Source organism: Symphalangus syndactylus, chromosome 10 (genome assembly GCF_028878055.3).
Source record: "Symphalangus syndactylus isolate Jambi chromosome 10, NHGRI_mSymSyn1-v2.1_pri, whole genome shotgun sequence".
NCBI classification, from domain to species: domain Eukaryota; kingdom Metazoa; phylum Chordata; class Mammalia; order Primates; family Hylobatidae; genus Symphalangus; species Symphalangus syndactylus.
The window spans coordinates 43,338,642-43,364,269 of NC_072432.2; the positions used below are offsets into that span (position 1 = coordinate 43,338,642).

A 25,628-nucleotide genomic window follows, 5' to 3' on the forward strand; every position below is an offset into this window, starting at 1 on the left:
TGTAGAAGTTTTACTGCTATCCTTGCTAAAATATTGCTAGTTACACCTAAAAAGTCATACTGGTGAGAAAATTCACAAAATATGTATTAAATATATATGTATATTTGTGTCACAAGAAGAATTTAACTCAAATGCTAACAGAAGCTCTCTCAAGACATCCTAAAGATAGCCACACATTGGTTAGTTTCTTTTCCTTTTATCACTTGTGTGTTTATATCACAGTTTTAGCATTAACTAAAGCATCTAGTCTGATCATTTCCATCTATTTTAGAATACTAACAAGATGATTCTAATAACCAAACAAAAAGAAACATGAGTTTAGAAAAAAATTCTAATTGTTTTATTTAATAATTATATGCTATATAGAGCCTATTCAAAAAAAACAGATGTCACACACCTCATAAACACCAAGATATTTCTTAATAATTATTTTGAAGTGTCGTAAGTTCACATTTAACAAATGAATTGCCTCTAACATACCAAAATCAAAATAAGTTTTCTTCATTCAACTGCCTATTAGAACAATTCTTAAAAGAACCTGAATATATAATTTAACAACAGAGCTGAAGTGCAGCAGGCTGAGACTTCTTCATGAATTGGTTTTTAGAATACTAGATATGTTTGTCTAAAATCTCCACGGTTTTGTTAAAAAAAAGACAAACATTTCCATTTTCTCATAGATTATAAATCAAAGAAAAATTTAAGGCAGCTATATAAACAGTTCACTGACTGCATCTGTTGTGAAAGACACAATGATGTCTAATGTAGAGCATTTAGCCTATTCACCTCTGTGCTGCCATCTTTGAATAAACACGTCTTAAAGCACCATTAATCCAAGCAATGAGGGACGTTTTTCTTTCAAGAACAAACACATTTTCAACTTTGGACTAGCCATACAACTGTAAAATCAAGCAGAAAAAAGAATTTTGTGATACTTGTTTACATTAAAAGTTGAACATGGTACTATCAAGTCTCCCCAACGTGAAGATGCATTAAAGAACTTAAAAGACATTAATATTAACTATTTTCTTCTCTACTGTTATTTTTCTGTATCATGGTACTTGCAGAATAACTTTTCTTCCTAATACTCAGAGAACCCAAAAGAGGAAATTAGTAGTTTCATCATGAATTTAAAACAACTTTAAAAATCAACTAGTGATCAAAGGAACTTATGTTATTTATACAGCCATTTAAAGAAGTATGTTAAGATGTAAAAGAAAAAAAAAAAACTAGCATACAGAGCTGCTTCTCTCAGTATTCAGTGCCCAAGAAAACCAAGTCTGAAGAAATACGACGTTTACTTTACTCAGATAATTCCAAATTAACAAAAAGTCAAATCAACAATTCCTTTTTAGAAAAATGATCAAAAGATATCTCAGGGAAAATAAATGCCTAGTTTTACAAATATCTTTTAAACTGTTCTATTGGGAACAATATGCAAAATAGAGTATTCTCAAAAGGAAATCCTTAAAAAGTCAATCCTTTAAAATAAAATAAGGAAAAAATGTGGACCAAGATCAGGTATCACAACATTGCCCTGAGACTATATGGAAACTCCTATGTAAATGGTAATTAGGGATTTCTCGCTTTCTCTCTCTCTCCCACTCTCTCTCTCTTTTAAAGGCCATAATGGCTATGTTTGTTGAGAGAAAAAAGGTGGGGAAAGAAGGTATAAATGCTTACTGTTTAAGAAAAGCTGGTCTGCGCCAATATATTGGAGAAACTATTCAAGAACAGTTGATCTATGTGAAAATGTAACCCCTGAAATGTTGCCAAGGTCACAGAGACCCAGGGAGATCTCCAACACACAATGAGTACCATTTGTGTATTTGTAAAGAGCACTTGGGTAGTGGGTTATTTTTGCATTATGCATCTCGTTGGAAAAAAGCAGGGAAAAGAAAATGCAGACTGGTGGTGCTTTTACAGTATTTCATTTCACTATCCTTCTTATGGGGTAACTAAAATATTAGCAGTGCCCTGCTTACGAGATATATGTGATCCCTTTCAAGGTGGGCGTTAGCAGCAGTGTTTCTAAGTGAAATACGAGAGCAACATTACAATTTCCAAATTCAATTTCAATAATTACATTAACATGACAAGGTTCTCAAGAACTGCCAAGGACAACAAAACTAACTGTTTACTTTGAGTAGCACATTTCACTGTGGGACTCAAATTTTATACCACAGCCCACTTTACGTTGTTATCCATTTCAAACACTGCCACACAGCAGTGGGTTCTCTCCACCATTTCCACCCTTTTTTGTTTGTTTGTTTAATACCATCCATTTACATTTTGCCTTCTACTGGTGGTTCTCAGAACACCATTTTATAGGAATGGAAAGACACCAAGAAATTTCACCTCAAGTCATGTGAGACTGCAGCTACAGAACGCACAAACCCAGTTCCTGAGTGTTGAATAAGGAATATTTCTTTCTCACTGATTCGAGAAAGCCAATTTCAATTTCTCTTTATATGAGAAAGTCTCAGCTGGTCTTTATTAGCATGGTACTGAAATGTGTGTCCCAAATTTGTGAAATTTTTAAAAAAAAGAACAAGAGAAGTCATACTTTCTCTAAGAACATGTGCACGTATTTCTTCTTAGGAAGCCCACACACAACATGGTGAAGAGTCCACTTCACAAAAATTTGCTTTCTAATATTTAAAAGGCATTGAGGTGAAGCCTCATTAAGAAAGATGGAAATGGTCCATTACTACAGACAGAGAAGGCCTTTCCCGGGATGGACTATAAACACTAAGTGCAAGGTCTAGAGCCAAAGCAGAATGTGAAGTTTGCAAGTTTGCCTCTTCCAGAAGGAGAAAATATTATTTCAGATGTTATGACCCATTATTTTTCATTTTTTAATCTTTTCATGTTTTATATTCATTTATATTATAAAGGAAGATTTTTATTTTAAGCATATTTCACACTATATTTTCCTTTTGCTAATACAAATTAGTGACATATACCAAAAAAACCTAAAATTGTTCTTATAATCATTAATAACAATTTGAATGTACTGGACTCCATAATGCTAGATTTTTTGCTCCTGTAATCTTCATGAAAACCCTGCGGGACTGATATCCCCATTTTACAGATGAACAAACTGAAGCTCAGAATGTAGAATTACTCAAACTGAACTCCAAAGTTCATTATGCCACATTTCCTCAGGAAATAGTACATTCATATACCATTGACGAAATGCATTAAAATATACAAAACTTGAGTTGGAAGCTTACCTAATAAATTGTAAAAGATTTTCAACAAACTACCTCTAGTAATTCACCTACTCAAAAGCTGATAGTTAAATGAAACCTGAGAAAATGATCTGGGATATTTCTCCATCCCTCACTAAACAAATGCTTGTGGGTCTTTAAAGGTTCAGTTCAAGTATCACATCTTCTGTAAAGTCTCCTTACTCTCCATACCAATAGAATTACTTCTTTACTGGGTTATAGAATTTATTTAATGATTAAACATGACTAAAAATTACTCTTTTTTTGGTCTTCAGCTCCCAGTACAGTACATCATACTTGTTCAATAAATCCTTGTGTTCAATAAATGCTTGTTAAAAGTATATATGAACAAATAACAGCTCAACTATGAGATCAGATAAAATCTCATCTCACATAATTATAAGTTAAATCTTGTATTAAAGCTCCTCTAACTTTAACACATATATAAATCACATGGAGATCTTATTAAAAGGTAGATTCAGATTCAGTGGGTCTGGGGTGAAACGTGCATTTCCAGTAAGCTCGCAGCTGGTGGCAGTGCTGTTGGTTCCCAGACCAACCACCCTGTGGGTAGCAAGAACGTAATCTACTGGGACAACACATTCCAAACTTGGTGAATTGTTTAGAAAGCCGTATGTTCCTCTGGGATGTTAACCTCCATTTAGACCTGGCACCAAACCTCAACTTATTAAACTTAAAAACTACGGGCAATTATGAGTTTATGTGAATTTCCCTAAATGAGACATAAGTTTTTTTGAAAAGGACCACTCTTAATGAAGTTTGCAAGTACAGCCTCAAGACAGTGCTTTATATGTCAGAGGGACTCAATTTAATGTTAAAGAAAATTTTAAAATTAAGTACTTGAGGGTAAAAGCTATCACTGATTTGTCTCTTTGGCACAGGGCTTGGCATGGTGCCTCAAACACGAGAGCCTCAATATATAAATGCTGAATGAATGAATAAACAAACAGGCAAACCATTCTTTCTCTGTAAAGCATCAAGTTTTCATCATCCTCATCAATGCCAATTTGAGGCACTTGATCAAAATTGTAACTGATCTGGTAAGCCCTAGCTATTAATAAATCTGCAATGTTCTAGGGGTCATACAGTCCCTATGCTATTCCATTTTTGAATGTTACCTTTTGTTTTGTTTTTCCTAATTCTACATACACTGCCATTCCAACATTTCCTTTTTGCTGTGCCAGGATTAAAATGTGTGGCCACTACTGTTTTAAGCTCAGGATTACTGCCACTTCAGAAACCACTAGTACTGAAAAGATCACTGTTAACCATATGATGAAGGCCACTATAATACTTCTTAAGTTTTCACTTTTAAGTATCATTTACCTTTTAAGTATCAAAGTCTTAACTTTACATGTACAAAAACTAATGGAAGATACGAATAAAACTTCACATTTATTTTTCATATATGTACCTGTTAATAGGCTTTTGTTATCAGAATCCAAGAGTATTTATCTGCAGAAAATTACTTCTCATAATATTCAAAAGAAGATGTGATTGTTTTACAGAATCAAGTTTTATTGCTTTATCTCTGTACATTTCAGCAATAAGATGTAAGTGGAATGTATAGTGGGAAAGTGTTAAAAGTGTTTAAGTTACCAAACAAGCTATTAAGTGTTTAATGTACCACACAAATATTAACCACTTACTATGTACAATGCACATACTAGGATATTCTGAGAAATATAAAGATATCTCAATAAAGCTATGAGAAGATACAGACAACAAAACTGCAACAATAGAAAAGGTTAAAAAACTGTTTTTCAATTATTATTTTTCAACTAAATTTTAAAATAAATTAAGTTTTAGGGGCACACGCTGAACTAAAAAAAACGCAATGTTGGTCCGTTCCTTTAATCACTTCTGCTATGGACTGAATTGTGTCATCCCCAATTCGTATTCCAAAGCCCTAACCCCCAGTGTGATGGTACTCAGAAAGGGAGCCTTTGGGAGGTAAATAGGTTTACAAGACATCATGAGGATGGGGCCCTCATGATGGGATTAGTGCCCTTATAAGAAGAGACACCAGAGAGCATGCACTGTCTCTCTTCACCACATAAGGATGCTGCAAGAGGGTGGCAGTCTGCAAGCTATAAAGAGAGACCTCACGAGAATCCAACCATGTTGGCATCCTGATTTTAAACGTTCAGCTTCCAGAACTGTGAAAAAAATAAACTTCTGTTGTTTAAGCCACCCACTCTAAAGTATCTTGTTACGGCAGCCCAAGAAGACTAATACAACTCCTCTGATTGACTTTTATACTTTTACATTAGAATTATTTTAGGTCATAATTACACTCATGTAATGTACTGCCACAAATGTACTTTTATAATATAGTAAGAGGTTTAGAATTGGAGTTAGTAAATAAATATCAATTCTTCAATTGCCAATTGTTCATAAAAGTGGGAAGAAGGAAAGAGAGAATTTTACATTTATTTAACAAGTAACTCAGAAATAAGCTTTGGGGGAGAGGGGGTTACCTCATTAGCAATAAGTGCAGACATGCAGACATTCCCCTACACAAAACCTCTTTCAGCAGCATCAGAAAGAGAATGCTTTTTGCATGTGTCACTTCTCAGGTCCAAGCCTCTAGCAGGCTTCTTGTTATATGCAATTAGCTCCATGCCAAGATTTAGTACATTTCATAATAAATCCCTTGACCACATTAACTGTAGGCTTGGCAAAGTTGGAAAGGCTCTATTCACGAAGACAGAAAACAAGCCACACAACTTACCCCACAGCAAAACGCACTTGCTAGATGCCAACACACTACAAATTTCAACAGTCTGCCATGCCCTCCCTTCATTCCTCTCCCTCTATTTGGGGTAGAGGAGGGGTGAGAAAAATACAACCTGCCATGTGATTATGATTAAAGAGTATATAAGGGCAAAAAAAGCTACAGACAAATTTGGTGTGTTTACTTCTTCTTCCTCCTCCTCCTCCTAAATCTTGTTACTAGCTTGTTCCTTTGACCTAACTCCCCAAACCACCCACCCAAAAAACCTAGTCACTTCACAGATGAGATCCAGAGTTTACCCTCATTTAAACAGTAACCATCTGTTGCCTGCAGGAAGACTGTGGCTCCTTCTCAGGTTTCCCTTTTTGGAACATGAAGGCTGTGGCACGTTATGGCTATTCTGCATGGGAAAGTTCTCTGCAGGACAGCAGAAGCAATGAAAAAACCAAGGAGGCACAGAACTAATGAGCCCTTCCGCTCATATCAAAACAAAGCACAACACCTTTTATTTGTTTTTGATAAACACTTTTTGAGAAAGAATTAAAACTACAGCAGTACAGAGAGAATATGCATGAGCTCTGGAGTTGTATAAACGTCAATTTCAATCTTAACTTGTTTTCACTTTACCAATTAGAGCATCCGTTTCTTTATCTGAAAAACAGAGATACTACAGAGTTGACGCAGGGCCTAGAAATGTTTGGCTCAGAAAATGCTTATAATACACAAGATTAATTCTAGATATTTTATTTTGCAGTATTATTACTGGAAAAAATGTTAATCACAGGCAAATTAGATAAAAATATAGAAAGACAAAAAATAAAGTATCACTATTAAAACTCCATTAAGTTCCCTTTTAGATAACACATTTGAAACATGACCAATGTTAAAATTTACAATAAAAATTAATTAGGAGGCCTCTCTTGGATCCCCTGCAAGAGGCTCCTGGTACTGACATCCTATTCCTCTTTATTATAAATTTCTTTCTGGTTCTTTAAGGCTCCAATATATATTTAAAATAAGAAAAAATAAGACTCTTAAAACCTGTATTTCATTTATAAAAACTATTGAAATTTTATATTATGTATTACAAATTTTAGAATGTTTTACAGTGTCTTGCTTTTCCAGTGTAGGAAACAATGGTTTCCTTAGAGATATGATTTCCTTGGAGATATATCATTATGATATATCATGATGTATTAGAAATATATCATTAATAGCATTTCTAACAATAAAATCAGATAAAATAATTTCCTACCATGTAAATAATCACACAACAAAATATCTGAAATTGGGACTAGCCTAGAAAAGTCAGGTTACTGGGTCACTTAGTTTATGGGTGCAAGCAAAAATTTACAGTCAGCCTTCCTTTGCCTCAATCCCAGCTTCATCACTTACCAGCTTTGGACCAAGGTACTATTTAATCTCTCTCTGCTTTAGTTTCCTTATCTGTAAAATGATCAATATCAGCACCCACCTCTTATAATTGTGAAAAAATTAAATAATGTTTAGAAGGTGTTTAGAACAGTGCCTGGTACATAGTAAGTGCTTTGTATCATTATTCTCATTGTTATTATTCATGCTATTATGAAAAATCATATGGTCCTTTAACATCTGCCTACAGTAGAATATTGCCTGCACAGCAAAGATCTTTTTCTATTTTCATTTCTTTTCCCCTCTTCTCTGATTTAATTGGCGTATCTCACCTCTACTTTTGTTTTAGTCTTATAATGCATATTTATTTATTTTTAAATACTCACCATCAGTCCTTTTACTGATGTTTTCCTAGTCATGATTTGGATGGACACAGCTCATGCTCTAATAGACTCCTCAGGAAGAATTGATAGAAAATTCCATAAACTCTTATATGTTGAAAACTACTTCTCTAAAGCCTTGCAAATTGAAAAATAGTTTGGATATAAAATTCTTGATTGCCACTTTATTTCACTGAGTAAAATAAAAAATAGTAACAATAACAAAACTGTTCTATTGTTTCCTTGTATTGAATATTGGTTTTGAATATCTACTGCTAGTCTAATTATTTTCCTTTGGTAGATGACACACTCTTTTTGCCTGTTAGCCTTTAGAATTTTATGATCATTGTTGAAACAGGCTAAATCTCCAAGTTTACTGTTTGGGTTTAATTTGCCCATGTAAGCTCTTTCAATATGTAGGGATTCCGATTTTTTTCTATTTCTGAAAAATTTTCTTGGATTACAGTTTTAAATATTGGTTTTGTGAATTATTGTTTTTCTTCTTCAGGGAGTCAAGTAATACAAGTATTATTCCTTTATTGCCAGTCTTCCATTTCCACCACTTTCTCTATGACCCATTTTGCTTCGTGTCATTTGTATCCTCTTGGTCTTTTTCCTGTTTTTCTTTGATGCCACTTATTAATTTTCATTTGAATCTATTCTCTCTTGGGTGTTCTGTAATTTATCTTCATTTTTGAGATAATTTTGTCATTTTCTTGTATTTATTTACCAAGTTCAATACACTAGTTTTTCATCTCTCCCTGCTTTTTCTATTTGTTTTTAATTTTTAAATTTTTGATTAAAGGTATTTTTCTTATACCTAAATGTTTGAGTATATTTAAATGTTTAGAATGTAGACACAGTTTTCTTCTGCTTTCTGTTTTTGTTTTGTTTTGTTTTTTTGCGGGGGGCGGGGGTGAAGGTGGTATTTCCCTCCATTGATTTGTATGAAAATTCACTATCTGATCTTTTTCAATAGATTTGTATGAATTTTTATTTTCCTTTTGTTTATTTTGTGATGTGAGGATATTTTACACAATTCCTAGTTTAAAGGCACCTTTTTTTGTCAATCTGGCAAATTCCAGGTGTCGGCAAAATTATTTCTTTTATACGTTTATTTGTTTTAGTAGTAGGGGAGAAGGGTTATGAGTCCTCCAAGTTTGTGGTTCTCCTTTGTTTTACAGAACCCTAATTTAACCCTTTTCCTTCTTTTCTCCTTTCCCATTCATTGCCGAAGAATCGCTCTTCGTTCCTTTTTACCTTTTTTCCCCTCCCCGAAAAGCAATGCAATTGGAGGACTGTCCCATAAAATTGTTAATTTGACCCTTTAAATAGCGCATACTTTGAAACCTTTTCCCACAATCTTCATCCCATCTTCCCAGTTTCTTTTTCAGTATTTTTCAGATTTGAGATATATCTAACCTATACGGTGGTCTCTCCAACTGTTCCTTAAGTTCCCTTGCCAGTGTTCCTCTTCTTCCTCCCTAAGTGATTCCCAGTCTCTGTGTGTATACCACAAAGCACTGCAGCATGACAGGGAAGGGGCAGGAGTATGGAGGACTGCAGAACTTACAGTTATTTTGCAGTCATGTCATTCTCTGTCTTCAAGTGATGTTGAGTGTATATTTTTGCATAGAAATTTATTAGTGGTAAATTAATTTCACATCCATTGGGGAGGAGATTTGAAGAGGTTACTGTACTACCAACTCTCCACTGTCTTCAGTTATCTGGAAGGTAGGTGGTCATTTTTTAAAACATGTCCCATGACTTTTAAAAGAATGTGTATTCAACAATTTTGTAGCATAATATATAACATAAAGCCATTATATCAAGTGCAGTATTTGTAGAGCTCAACTTTCCAACATGCTTACACATTTAAGATCTGCTTGGTCAATCATTAACAGAGAACATTATGCTCAAATCTCCTACTGAAAATTTGTTAACTTCCCCTTATAATTCAGCTAATTTTAGCTTTATAAAAAAATTTAAACCAGACTTCAGATATAAATTAGAAATTGTATCTTTCAGAATATTTTAATCTTTTATCAAATTGTAAGTCTTTTTTATCTGTAGTAATGCTTTTCATTCTTAAAGTGTTATTTCTTACTATATCTATCCAAGCTTACTTTTGATTATTATTTGACTGATATATTATTTTTCACTTGTTATTTTTAACCATTTTTAAATTTATAACTTAGGCATAGCACTTACAAACCGCATAGACCTGGATTTTTGGAAATGCAATGTTAACAATCTTTGTCTTAGAACTAAAAAGTGCAGTACCTTTACATTTATTGTAACTAAAGATATATTTGAATTTATTTCTATCCTCTTACTTTATGTTCTTCATTTTTTCCACATTTACTAACCTTTCTTCTGAAGGGAAAGTTTTGTTCCAAGTATATCCTTTCACCGTGAATACCACATTTCCGGGATTGTGTGACCAGGGCTCGGTCACATCCAGTATTTTTCTGGATTCGTGTTTTCTTATTTCTTCCTTCTGAAGATTTAGCTTAGTATCTTTCCAGGTCAGCAACATGTTTTACAATCATATTAAATAATTAGATTGAGCTCTTTAGATTACATATATTTTTAAATCCTAGATGATTTTTTTCAAAATATTTGTTCTGCCATAATGCCAGAAATGGAAGTCATGTCCTTTTTCTATATAAACTTAACATTCCCTTCAAAAACCACAAAGTGGTCAGACATTTTGGCAAAATGTCTTTTCTTCCCTGAAGTTTGAAAAATAAAGTTTCTTCCCTGGTGATAAATATGTTAGCACCAATGGCTGCAGTTAAAAAACAAAGATATTTTGTATTCTCTTATTACGGTTTTTAAAACAAATCAGAATAGGAAAATGTCCAAACTCTACCATTCTATGCAAATTCTTAGAAACAGGCAAATGCATTTGTCAAATCTTTCTAAACCACAATAATAATGATGTGCTAAATAAAGGAGCAACATCTTCAACTTGCTCCTTTTTACTTAGTCATCTTCTCAGTGATGAGATGGAAAAGGCACTAATATCTGTTTATCTGTTTACTGCTGCTGCAAAAATAAGCTACCCTAAAACTCAGTGGCTCCAAACATTAATTGCTCATGAGTCTATGGATCAGGATGGGAGGATCTTCAGGTCTCAGCTGGGTTCCCTCAAGCATGTGTGGTCAGGTACAGGTTAGGTAGGTGGCTCTGCTGATGTTGGCTGTTCTGCCTTACATATTTTTGGTCAGCTGGCTGACGGCTGGTCTGAGAGGGCCAGACTCAAGTAAAAGAACCTGGCTCTGCTCCATTTAGCTGCTCCACTTCCACCAGGTGAGCCTGTTCGTGTGCTCACAGCAGTGACAGAGTTCCAAAGGGAACAGAAGCAAGCAAGACCTCTTAAGGCCCCAGGCTGGGAATTGGTACACCATTACTTCTGCTGTACTCTATCGGCTAAAGCAAATCACAAGGCCAGCCCACATTCAAGAGCTGGGAAAACAGACTTCACTTTTTAATAGGAACAACTACAAAGTCTTACTGCAAAGAGTGTTAGATACACAGAGAAGGGAAGTTTGGGGGCATTGTTGCATTTACTCAACCATAATCTGTAAGTATAAAATGTATGTTTGCAGTTGATATTTCGTAAGATGTCATCTTATTCATGTCTGGAAATTTTATTAACACCTAAATAAGGTTATGAGAAACTCTAGAACCTCCCTAGGGTGGTTATAACTCTTATCCAATTTGAAGGTATCCTCCATTTAACTGACTTGAGGTCAGCTTTTTGTTTGTTTTTTGTTTTTTGTTTTTTTTTTTGAGACAGAGTCTCGCTCTGTCTCCCAGGCTGGAGTGCAATGGCACCATCTTGGCTCACTGCAACCTCAGCCTTCTGAGTTCAAGTGATTCTCCTGCTCAGCCTCCCAAGCAGCTGGGATTACAGGCTCCTGCCACCACAACCAGCTAATTTTTGTATTTTAAGGAGAGATGGGGTTTCACCATGTTGGCCAGGCTGGTCTCGATCTCCTAACCTCAAGTGATACACCCATTTCAGCCTCCCAAAGTGCTGGGATTACAGGCATGAGCCACCACGCCCGGCCAAGGTCAGTTTTTTATATGAAACTGGAACAGTAGGCAGTTAGTTAAGATGTTTACTCCAAAGGGCACTGAAAATCTATTAAAGGCTTTCAATTGACGAAGTTAAATCATTACTTCTGAAACCTTGGAAGACCACCCTGACTTCAAGGGGGACACTAGATTGGCATGAAGCAGATTAGAGTCAGAAAAATATTCTTTTAGCAGGTTGTAAGTTATACAGTAGTTTAAAGCAAAAGATGATAGTGCCCTAGGATCAAGGTATTGACAGTAAAAATGCCTAAGAGTTGACAAAATTTGAGGGCTAGTTAGGGGTGGAAGTGAGTATACTGTTAAATGGGTATTCAACACAATTACTAAGTGCCAAATACTCCGGTAGGTTCTAGGGAATCAACAGTCCATCTACTTGTGAAACTTTGAGCTTAATGAAGAATAGAGACATGAATCAAAAAAAAATCACATGTTCCTCAAAGGATTACTGAAAAAGCATTTGCTTTACCCTTAGTCTAACAATAGCTTAACTGCAAATTGATCCAATTTATTGACATATCTTTAATACTTCAAAGGGACTAAATAATTATTAGCACATTAATATGTATTACAGAATATATTCCTTAATACATATATAATATATTCCTTAATACATGAATTGAATTATAAAATATATTCTCTTTAGATAAAAAACAAGTTATTAATGAGCTGCTTGATTTTTTTACATGAACAATCTCAAATATTTTGTAAAATAGAGAAAGGGTGTAAACAACAAAGAAATGAGCATGTGGATGAGTAATGAATATGAGATCCTTGGAGAATAAGCTATCACAGTAATATCTGATTAGTAGCAGAGAGAGAATATAAGATAAGGCCATCTATATAATGTTAACATGATAGGATGCAAAAACTCTGTTTTGTCTTGTTTGAACAGAGACTCCTTTGAGACTCTGATAAAGTTATGGCCTAGAAAATACACACACACAGAAATCTGGCATGTAGTTTCAGAGAGTTTACAGACACTCTCTCCCTCAGACGCACATCACTTTATAATAAACAAACAGCTCTGGACTAGAATCCAGCTGATACAGTTCTCTCATCAGTGGAAGAAGAGAGGTGAGCTCGGTCACTTTTCGAACTCTATTTTCAAGGCTCTCTGGAGCCTGGAAAGGCAGATGAGTAGAAAGAACCCTGCACTGAGAATTGGGTGCAGGCTAAAACCACAAGGGAATTCAGGGAAGGAAACACACACACACACACACACGTGCGCGCGTGAAAGAAAAGGTCACTCTTTTTGATAATTCAGCCTAGAGCTAGTTCTGATCCTACCTCTAAGCATTCTGAAGGTGATTCAGTTTGCACTGCCAACCAAATCAGAGCAATGATAATCTTATAAACCATGAATTCCTACATTTGAAATCATGAAAACTGATAATCTTTACAAAAAACAATTAATTCTACTTCTATCCCACAGTCCAGAAGGAGATCTGAAGACCCTCCCTATGAAAATCACAAACACTGTATCTTTCAAAAGTACTGTAAGTCAGACTGATCTAAATTCAAATCTCCACCCTACCAATTCTATCTGGGTTAACCTGTATCAGGTAAGTAAAGTCTCTAATTCTGATTTTCTTCATCTGCAAAAAGAGGATTATAAAATCTCCTCTGCTTTAAAGAGTTATTGACAAGATAAGATGAAACAACATATGCTGAGTGCTTAGCACAGTAGAAGGCAGCTATACCAAACACCACCACCTGAGGTGAAAGGCAAAATTACAATTTTCAGCTAAATATTTGTTATTTCTACTCCTGTTCCCCACTCTCAAGCTAAACTTTGATGAAGAGAAAAACTTTCTTGTTTCCAAGATAAGGCAAAGCTATACTTGTTCCCATATGAAAACATAAAATATAATTAGTGAAATAATTGTTCTTGCATCCTAGAAGAGAAAAAACACAAAAGACTATGTTCCCTCTGCATGCTATGAAGAAAATATTCCTCTATGGAAGGGGAAATAATTTTTTTAATTAAAAAATCCATGGAAAGATGTCATCCTCCTCAATCCTTCCATGGGAAAAAAAGAAAAAAAAGAGTGAGGGGGACAGTAGCATAGGAACCTTTTTCATCATAGTATTTCCAAACTGGCTGTCCATTAGATTCCCTACACAGCTTTTCACACATTCTTGAGTTTGAAATTCAGAATCACAATCTTTCAGAGATGAGAATCGGGTATTTTCCAAAGCCTCATTAATTTAGTCAGGTGCATAGCCAGGGTTGAGAAACTGTCTTATCCCTAAGTCTTTCCTTTCACTTATAAACCACTATAGGATATCTCAGCCTATTTAACAAAGATTATTTTTAGAGCTAAAAGGCAGCTTAGCCATCAGATGAGGTGAAACCAATAGCCGTATTTTACGGCTGAAGAAAAAAAGGCCTAGAAAGGTTGAAATATTAGGCCAGGCGCAGTGGCTCATGCCTGTAATCCCAGCACTTTGAGAGACCAAGGCGGGAGAATCACCGAGGTCAGGCGTTCGAGACCATCCTGGCCAATATGATGAAACCCCATCTCTACTAAAAATACAAAAATTAGCTGGTTGTGGCGGCGCACACCTGTACTCCCAGCTACTCAGGAGGCTGAGGCAGGAGAATCGCTTGAACCTGGGAGGTGGAGGTTGCAGTGAGCTGAGATCACACCACTGCAATCCAGCCTGAGTGACAGAGTGGATTGCAAAAAAAAAAAAAAAAAAAGTTGAAATATTACACTTGCCCCAGCCTTGAACTTGAACCCAGCTCCTCTCATTGCCAAATTCTTCTGCTGAAGATCACCTACACAGTGACTTGCCAAGGACACATGACCTGAATCTATTGATGAGGAAACACCAAAACCAAAACAAGAAACATCCTTCTAAATAGGCATGTGTCTGTGGGGGAGAGGCCCTATATCCTTCAACAATAGTAATGTTACAGCCAAATTCACAGAGACAGTAAGCAGAATGGGGGTTGCCAGGGACTGAGGGGACTGGAAAATGGAGTTAGAAGGTACAGTTTCAGTTGCAGAAGATGAAAATGTTCTGGAGATGGATGATGGTAATGGTACAAGAATGTAAACATACTGAATGCCACGGAAATACAAGTGAATACACACTTGAAAATGGTTAAAATTGCCCATTTTATGGTATATACATTTTGCTACAATAAAAAATGGCAATATTATGCAAGGTAAAACTTTAGAATTATGATGTTGCATCTTTTCCACACACAAGAATTTTCTGACTTTAGAAGTTGATTAAAATATTTTAGGGCTGGACCCAGTGGCTCAGGCCTATAATCTCAGCACTTTGGGAAGCCAAAGAGGGCCAATCACTTGAGATCAGAAGTTCAAGACCAGCCTGGCTAAAATGGTGAAACCCCGTCTCTACTAAAAATATAAAAATTAGCCGGGCGTGGTGGCACGCCTGTAATCTCAGCTACTTGGGAGGCTGAGGCATAGAATCGCTTGAACCTAGGAGGCAGAAGTTGTAGTGAGCCACGATCGCATCACTGCACTCCAGCCTGGGTGACAGAGTGAAATTCTATCTCAAAAAAAAAAAAAAAAAAAAAAAAAAAAAATCATTTTAATGGTCAGGTGCAGTGATTCATGCCTGTAATCCCAGTACTTCAGGAGGCCAAGGCAGGAGGACTGCTTGAACTGAGAAGTTCGAGACCAGCCTGGGCAACACCATACAATCCCATTTTTAAAGAAAAACAAAACAAAATTACTCTGAGGTGGTAGTGTGTGCTTGTAGTCCCTGCTACTTAGGAGGCTGAGGCGGGAGGATTGCTGCCCAGGAGGTTGAGGCTGCAGTGAGCTATGATCGTGCCATTGTACTCCAGCCTAGGCATCAAAGGGAGACCTTGTCTCAAAATAAGTAAAATAAAAAGTAAAAATAAAAATATATCATTTAATGCATTGTTTTTAGGGCATATTTGCTGTTCTGCCTTGAATTTATGGAGACAAGTTAGAAGTACAGTACTCTGAAACTCTGCCAATTCTTGAATGAGAACCAACCAAAGATATATAATGCTTCAGCTCTAGGGCCATCCTGCTAGGAAAATTCTATTTTTTAGTAAATGAGAAACACACATACACTTAACAGCATGTTGCATGTTTTTTAAAAAGTCAAAAATTATGAATAAAATATAATAATTGGTATTATTGTCATTTTATATAATAAGATGTTCCATAAAAATATTGTTATGATCATCACTTCTCTTAGATACTGGATGAATACCACAAATAACAAAGCTATAACTAATTAAATTCAAATTTAGTCTAGGAATTCCAAACAGTCCATACGGTTGGTATAACCACAGTATTTTCAATATACATTGTTTTTTTCTTTTAAAGTATCAAACTTTGTATTAAAAACTGATTTTTCACTGTGTAGTATAGTCTTGCTCATATGCACACCAATTTAATGATACAAATATATCATGAGATATAGTTATTAAACAAAGTATTTTTCTACTCCTAATTCTATAATAATGGGGAAAAAATTTAAAGATCTTCTAGACCAAACAACAGGAAAAGAAAAATCACTGGATACTAGAAAAATAAGAATCAAATGTATTTTATTTATTTTTATTTTTATTTATTTTTGAGACGGGGTCTCACTCTGTCACCCAAGCTGGAGTACAGTGGTGCTAACACGGCTCACCGTAGCCTCAACCTCTGAGCTCAAGTGATCCTCCTGCCTCAGCCTCCTGGAGTAGCTGGGACAACAGGCACACCCCAGCACAGCCGGCTAATTTAAAAAAAATGTTTTACAGAGACCAGGTCTAGCCATGTTGCCTAGGCTGGTTTCAAACTTGTGGGCTCTAGGAATCCTCCTGCCTTGACCTCCCAAAGAATCAAATTTAAACACTCAAATCCAAATGTTTTCCTTGAGACTTTTCATTAATACATTAAACATTTTAAGAGTCCCTTGTTCTGTTCTATTCTACCAGGAAGTATAAGGTACCGCTAAAGAGCATAGGATTTACAATCATATGACCAGTTCAAATACCAGCTCTACCATTTACTCGCTGGATTATCTTACATAGGTTACTCAATCTTGCTTTGCCTTAGATTCCTCATTTACAATCACTACCTAAGATTGTTAGGAAGAGTGAATGACAAAATAGATCCAGAAACATACCACATAATTCATCTATTTTTGCTATTTAAATTGTCATTTTTTGGTTTTCTAAATCTGGAAATGAAATTATAAGAAAAAATCTATTAAACCTGCCTGAATATACAATGTGAAACTGCTATACTTCAATAAATTCATTAAAATAGAGGGTAAATAAATGGTAGAAATATTTGATATAAATGACAGTCAAAGAGCTGGTCATCTTAATTACATAAGGAGGTCATACAAATTAGTAATAAACAAAAACTGTAATAGACAAACTGGCAAACACATGAACTGGGAACTCACAGAAGATGAAATACAAATGCTTAAGAAGCATATCAGAAGAAAAAAAGCACAACCTGTTAAATGAAATGTATGGGAGGCCACTGATTTGGACTGAGCTTCTGCACTAGGCCCTATATACCAGACAAGACCAAAATGGAGTCACTCAGAATGCAGTCATTATGTGGCTGGGAGCCACATAATCAAACTGAACTTTGAAATGGGCCTGTTTTCAGAAAAAAAATTAGGAGACGCACAGCAGCCAATGAGGAGGAGCCTAGTTTACCTGGGCCAGTATAACAAGAAAGTCCTCTCTGTTTTAATTCTATAAGGAAAGTTACTTTGAAATGACCAATTCACTTTTCATTTCCTGTTTCTGCTTTCTTCAGCCCTTTCCAGCCTATAAAAATAACGTCCTCTGCTCAGCTCATGGGAGCACCTTTTCTAAATGTTTAGATGAGATGCTACTGATTCATGAATTGCTAATAAAAACCTAGTATCTTTAAACTAAATTTGTTGCAATTTTGGTTTTTAACAAACCTTAGAAGGAATTAAAAAATAGCATATTAAAACAATGGAAACCAGTCCCCTCTATGCTCCTGAAACAAATATTAGTCATACAGCATTCCTGAAAGCAATTTTGCAATATGCTTAAAGAGCCTTTAAAAATGTTCTTATTCCTTGATCTAATTATTCCACTGTTAGGAATATATCCTAGAAATAAAACCTGAAATAATAAAATATAAGATGATACAAGATGGTAGAGCCATTAAAATTTTTTTAGAAGACCATTCATCAATATAGTCAATACAATTCCAATTTAAATGCATATACACACACACACGTGCAGGCACACAAACACAGGAAATATAAAAGTGCTGATATTGAAGTGGTGTAATTTACCTTTTGCTACCAAATTTGTCTAATAAGCATAGATTATTTTCACTAATAAAAATACTGTTTTTTCTATTATTAATAAATATTATACTTCCAGACATATATAAAATGTATCTCAGTGTATTTGATAGTTGATCTCTCTGGAAAAATATGTTTGCATTTCAGTTTCTACTTTCCTTGGCCTCACTTTCTTACAGTTTAAAAACTTAATTTACCTGCTGAGCCATTCCCACTGTTCTGGCAGATCTTCAAAAAAACAGACATTATAATTCCTACTGGGGGTAGGGGATGTAGGATCTAGATTAATTTAAATTAATCCTAAAATGTGTTTCTAGAGAAAGGTGCCTATAGGCACCCGCTCGCTCTCTCTTTGCAGATCTTAGTGCACAGGCAGTGGTTTTCTCTGCTTTCCCATTTACTTCAGTTCACTAACAGGAAATGCCAAACCTAAGGCCAATCCATCTGACTGGTTCTCTAACCCCATCCCAACTCCTGGTAAAAGGCCCCTTTCCTCTGGGGTTAATTACTGATCCCATCAACAACTGGAAGCATGACTCAAAAATGAACAAAACCTTTTCCAAACCCCTCACCCTGGGAGGAAGGTTCCTGATGCCCTGCCCCACACTTCAGATGCTAACTTTTGGAAAAAGACAGCAACCCAAATCAAGACCAATTATTTCTAGCTTACTCCCCAACCATCCCTCTCCATGAAGAAAATTCTATGATTCTGATACTTGAATCAATGTGAGTTTTTACGCACAGTGGCATAATACGTGACCCAACTGAAACTTACTATGCTGAAAATCTAACCTCACAAAACTTAGCCAGGGGAAAAAAATATATATTGTATTTATAGCCCCTAAAGGAGTAATACTAATACTTGTAAAGTACATTATTTCTGCTTTCTTAATTAAAATTACGCCACCATCTTTTAATATGGTTATTTTTAAGCAAGCAATGAAATATTTTATAAATATGCAAAAGTAAGTTTCTGAAAACTTTACTGAGTAGATTTATAAGGATTTAAAGTATAAAAAACTTTTGATAGAGTTCACTGGAGTAAAGTCAAACCCATTAAGAAGTGTAACATGTATTCATCCTACATTTGTTCATGTATTATTAGAAAAGATATAACAAAAGAAAAGCATATCCTCCCATCATTATTATGAGCCAGTTCAAATTATCCAAATAGTATTACAGGTTTTCAGTATAGCACTGAAGTAAAGATCAGGAGGTCTCAATGTAATTCCAACTCTACCACTTACTATCTACATAATCCTGGGCAATTTTCTTAATTTTCCAATGCTTCAGTTTTAACATCTATAAAATGGGAATATTAACAGAACAGTTTTCACAGACTTGTGAAGAACAAATTGAATTCATTTAAAGCATTCGTAATAGCATTTGAACACTGTAGCACACTATAAAAATAGCTATAATAGGTGCAAATTCTTAGAAGAGTCTCCAAGTTAACATTCACTAATATATGTGGGTCAGAGGTAGGGCCTCTGAAGTCCACACCACCTGTTTCACATTTGCCCTCTAAAATGAGTGACACCAACTAGAACTATCAGCATGAAAAGTATAATGGATGGATTTGCTTTAAAATGGCATAATTTTGTAATCTAGTTTGTATTAACCTGAAACATGTTATCGTGATGATATCAGCAATGGCTGGTAAAAGGTTATTACCAAGTGTGTAAATGTTTGAGGAACAGACTAAGTGTGTAGGCCAACGTTTCAAATGAAAAGCACAAGTTACTTTCTCATTATAGAACAAATCCACATCCACTTTGTCATGTTGATTTACACCAGTTTCCTTATCTTATGTGTTTTTACTGATAACTAAAGGAACAATTACAGATTCCATTCATCTTACAAAATGTATTATCTTTCTGTTAACTTCAGCATACCACAAAGTCAGAATGTCAAAAAGCAGTAACGATGCCTACCAAACATCTCAAATTATTTAATAATTACTATGACCTTACCTTTATCAACAAGGCATGAAATGGCCTTCCTTTCCTTTCACATCTAAGAAAGAGTAGGCTGAACTCCACCCTGTCAAAAAAGAGACAAAAACTGAATTGCTGTTTGTGCCTCGAGACAGGTTTATTATTATTTACCAGTTCAAATGGAGAATCATGGTAATACATAGTGGAATTGGGGGGTGGGGGGGAATACAGTTCTTCCCTTTTTTTCTTTTGAGACAGAGCCTCGCTCTGTCGCCCAGGCTGGAGTGCAGTGGCGCAATCTTGGCTCACTGCAAGCTCCGCCTTCCGGGTTCACACCATTCTCCTGCCTCAGCTTCCCACATAGCTGGGACTACAGGTGCCCACCACCACGCCTGGCTAATTTTTTGTATTTTTAGTAGAGACAGGGTTTCACCGTGTTAGCCAAGATGGTCTCCATCTCCTGACCTCGTGATCCGCCCACCTCAGCCTCCCAAAGTGCTGGGATTATAGGCGTGAGCCACCACGCCCAGCCTCATTTGTTATTATTAACAGCAAAGGTATACAAAAATAAAGCACATCTTCCCATGATTATTATGAACCAGTTCAAATTGTTAAAACAGTATTACAGGTTTTCATTATAGCACTGTAGTAGAGATCAAGAACACCTCAAAGTTCTAACTTTTGGTGTAATTTTTAACAAAGCTCTAACTTTTTACTATAGCACCTCAAAGTTCTAAGGTTTGAGCTCCTAGCTTATGAATAAGAGAAAATATAATATTCCATACAATAGAATTACAGACACCATATGATGTTTCTCTGGTATCTTTCCAAAAAGAAGCAAATACTAAGTCTTACTAGACTTACAGTTTGGGGATGTTACTTAGTGCAAGGATTTTGATACTTAAATGCTAGACATAGATTTTTTTTTTTTTTTTTTAAGATGGTGTCTCGCTCTGTCACCCAGGCTGGACTGCAGTGGCGCAATCTCGGCTCACTGCAAGCTCTGCCTCTTGGGTTCACGCCATTCTCCTGCCTCAGCCTCCAGAGTAGCTGGGACTACAGATGCCCTCCACCATGCCCGGCTAATTTTTTGCATTTTTAGTAGAGACGGCATTTCACCATATTGGTCAGGCTAGTCTTGAACTCCTGACCTCAAGTGATCCACCCGCCTCGGCCTCCCAAAGTCCTGGGATTACAGACAGGCATGAGCCACCGCACCTGGCCAATAGCCACAGATTTTAAGAGTAAATATATAAACCAATTTTGATCTATAACATTTTTCTAATCAAGTTTACTTACTAAAAAATAGAAAGCAAAAGATAATCAGATTTCTATAGTCTTTTGTTAGTATTCACATCACCAACACCCTCTTCTACTAAAATGTATAAATCACAATTAGACTTTAGATATAAAATATATTTTTCTATATTTACATATGCTCCATGATTTCCATATTTTCCAAAACATAAACAAAAAGAGACATAAGCTTAAAGGAGAAGACTGAAAGCAGTATGGCTGTGGTAGTCAAATTAAGGTCAAAAATAAGACTATAGCAACACTTTTCATTCTAAAAATAGAATTACTATATGACCCAGCAATTCCACTGTTGGATATATAATCCAAAGAATTGAAAGTAGAATCTCAAAGAGATATTTGCACACCCATGTTCACTGCAGTATTATTCACAATAGTCAAAAGCTGAAAACAACCCAAATGTCCACTGAAAGACGAATGGATAAAACAAAATGTGGTATGTATATATATATATATATATATATATATATATATATATATATACACACACATATACACACATACATATATATATACACACACACATACACACACATATATATAAAATATTTAGCCTTAAGAAGGAAATCCCATCACATGCTACAAGATGGATGAACCTTGAAGACGTCATGCTAAGTAATATAAGCCAGTCACTACAAGACAAACACTGTATGATTCCACTTACATGAGGTATCTAAAGTACTCAAGCTCAAACAAACAGAAAGAAGGTAGAATGGTGGCTGCCAGGAACTTGAAGAAAAGAAAATGGGGCTTGTGGCTTAATCCAGAGTTTCAGGTCTGCAAGATGAAAAAGTTCTGGAAATCTGTTGCACAATAATGTGAATATACTTAACACAGCTAAACTGCACTTAAAAATGGTTAAGATAGTAAATTTTATGTTACATGTATTTTACGTTAATTTTTTAAATGCAATAAGACACGTAACACACAGGAAGATAGAAGTAAGAATTCATGGTCGGGCCGGGCACGGCAGCTCATGCCTGTAATCCCAGCACTTTGGCAGGCCGAGGTGGGCGGATCACGAGGTCAGGAGATTGAGACCATCTTGGCCAACATGGTGAAACCCCATCTCTACTAAAGAAATACAAAATATTAGCTGGGCATGGTGGCACACTCCTGTAGTCCCAGCTACTCGGAGAGGCTGAGGCAGGAGAATGGCGTGAACCCAGGAGGCGGAGCTTGCAGTGAGCCGAGATTGTGCCACTGCACTCCAGCCTGGGCGACAGAGCGAGACTCCGTCTCAAAAAAAAAAAAAAAAAAAAGAATTAATAGCCTTGAAGTATGGGTAAGATTTATCAAAGCAGAAATAGAGATGGAAAATCCTGGTACAAGATTCAATCTGCAAAAAGTCATCTCCAAATGATGAAGGAAAAAAGCAAAAATTCAGGTAAATAACCACCTAATAGAAGAGTAACTCAGCTAAAACTAGAAAGGCAAATTGAGGGTCGTTCAGTAAGGTGGTCAGTACTTAAGGGAGAGTATCCAAAGTGACAGAACAAGTAAAGCTCTGACCATATGGACTGGAGGTGAGAGGAAGTAGTCAGACACCTGTTACAAGTTTTGCTCAATGCTGACCCAGGAAGTCTGGCTTATGGCCAAAAATAGTAATAATAATAAAGAACATTTCTAGATATAGTCCAGGCACATCAGGCAAATGTGAAGTTGTACTTGGGGGCCCTACAGGCAGCTGAATCAGTTGGGTTTCCCATAAAGACATATCCTTGAAAACCTTCAAACCCAGTATGATTACATTACCTTTAAATTGTATCAAACTGAAATTTCTTCACTCTAAAACTTCTTCGGTGCAGAAACTGCCTCGTACAACTTTCACATCTAAAGTTCAGTTTTATATTCACAGAAAGCATTATGTAAGTAATTGCAAAACAGATAATCATCTTTTACTGCTGAATATTTACATGGGGATATATTAAACACTTGAAATTGGTTGTTGTTTATTTTTGAGAGAGGGTCTAGCTCAGTCACCCAGACTGGCGTGCAGTGGTACAGGCTCAGGCGATCCTCCCTCCTCAGCCTCCAAAGTAGCTGGGACTACAGGCATGCTCTGCTGGCATCCAGCATTTTTCTTTGATAATAAAAGAAAAATCTTAAATATCACAAAAACCCAGCAGATTCACCAATTCTTATAAAATATGAAGACAAAATTTCTAATTTCTCATCTGAAAAGTAAGGTTTAAAAATTCATACTTCTACTTTAATCAAAAGTTAGAATTTCAAAATTTATATTTCAAACAAATACTTGCAATCATCACTAAACATGTGCTACTGATAGGGACTTTTATACTCTATTGCTTCTGGGTTTAAAAAATGACTTTGAAAATATTTTTATATGTTTAGAGGGTATTTAAAACCAGTTTGGACTTGAAAGCTTTGTCTACAAATATTTACATTTATCTTTATTTAAATTATCATTTTTTTCTGAATTTCCAAGCCATATTCTAGGGCTTTGCCTTCAAAGCTATAGAAGCTAAAAGATTTTAAAAGCGCCTTGTGAGGTCACAGAGAATGCCAGGGGGGCCGGTAAGAGAAAGCAGACCTCACTGCCTGGATGTCAATTTTCCAGCTTCTGGGCACTCGCTCACAAGAGCGCCACAGCTTAAAATGATTATAAAGATAGCATTAAGACAATTAAACAAATTACTTGGAATCAAGAGTACTTAAAACCTATTCCTAACCTGAATAAAAGGTACAACCTTAGAAATTGAGGTAAATTACAGAAAAGTGTTACAACATGAGTAAGCATTCATTTGTTTTCCTTTTGCAATTTAAAATTTTTCAAGCATTCTGGAATCAAACCTTGGGGTATATCAGCAATGCATACAAACTAAGGAAGGCCTCAAAGTATTTCAGTAACGCATCAACACTCAAAATAGCTTGTATATATAGGTAGTAAACTAAGTTGTTGAAAATTGTTTGACTATTCAGTATCCTTACTGGAGCAATCAAACCTCTTCTGTATGTGTTTATCTTGTATTATCTTTTAAAATAGTGGAATATTGAAGATCTTATTCTCTAGTATGAAATTATAAATGAATAATATAACTATTAAATTCTGGAGTCCAAAAAATTCTAAAGATTCTGATGTAAAATTAAGTTTTTTCTTTTCAAAACAAAAATCCATGGAGTTATGTGGGGGGAGGGGATATAGATGTCCTTCCTTCTTAGAAAGGGTTTTTAAAGAATAACATGAGTACTTGATAAATCAAGAAACATGACATTGACAACATATTAACAATCTTGAAGGTGTAAAATATTTATATAAAATTATGAAATGCATGTGAAGCCTTAAAACAGCAGAAAAGATTAGTAACAGTTCCATGTTCCAAACATGTCCATATTTTTACCATACCAAGACTAATACTTTACAAAGGATGTACACATTAGCTTATTTAATCCTCATAATAAGCACACAGTACTTTACATATAGCAGAATGCAGAGCAGCAAAGAAACAGGTCTTGGAGTCCAGGCAGTCCTTGGGTATGAATTCTAGCTTTATATTTACTGGCTGTGTGACCTTGGGCAAGCTGCTTAACTTCTCTAACCCCTGGTTTTCTCATCTGTAAAACTGCGATAATGCCTGCCTCCAATTTACTACATGAATTAAATAACATAATGCACACAAAGCATTTACCAAAGTACCTCTTACCCCGCCCCCTGCCAAAAAAATCATCATCATTTACAGATAAGTGTCTGTAATTCAATAAACAGAGGCACTTGAGAACTTGGGATGTTCAGCTCCTCACCTAAGGCTATTTCCACAGCTCCGTAATTGTTTAAGAGCCTACCAAAAGACACCTTCCAACGTTAATGTGGGAAACTCCAAACTATGAGGCAGGGTAACCTTCTTTGTAACATCTTTGCTTCCAGAGTGAAGTCAGAATCCAATGAAAGACGAAATGCTGGGCAATTATCAATTCACTGTGCTAATAGAGGCTAATTTTTGCTGAAGACTATCAAACCCACAGAGAATGTAAACCCATCACAACCAAAACTTTCAGGTTAAGTCTAACATACTCAAGAAAAGTCGAATTAAACAGTAGAACACTAAATCATTTATTATGATTCCCAATTCTCCATTCTCTAAGGCATAATGAAATGAGCAAGAGGACTGAGGGAAATAAAAGCTAAGGATGCTATTAATCCAAAACTTGCACGGATAACTTAGAGCTGACAGTTTCTATCATAGCAGTAACTCCATAA

The 25,628-nt window shown here is 35.6% G+C and overlaps 1 protein-coding gene across 3 annotated transcripts in view; it reads right to left on the bottom strand.

The window, feature by feature from the left end:
• BMPR1B (bone morphogenetic protein receptor type 1B) overlaps positions 1–25,628 on the bottom strand; it is a 398,805-nt gene that overhangs the window by 260,557 nt on the left and 112,620 nt on the right. For 2 of the 3 annotated variants that reach the window (XM_055296981.2, XM_055296980.2), the window contains exon 2: positions 20,132–20,201. The exons of the other annotated variant lie outside the window; for it this stretch is intronic. The gene's annotated coding sequence lies outside the window, so the exon portion shown is untranslated. The remainder of the gene's footprint in view (positions 1–20,131; positions 20,202–25,628) is intronic. 3 annotated transcript variants of the gene reach the window in all.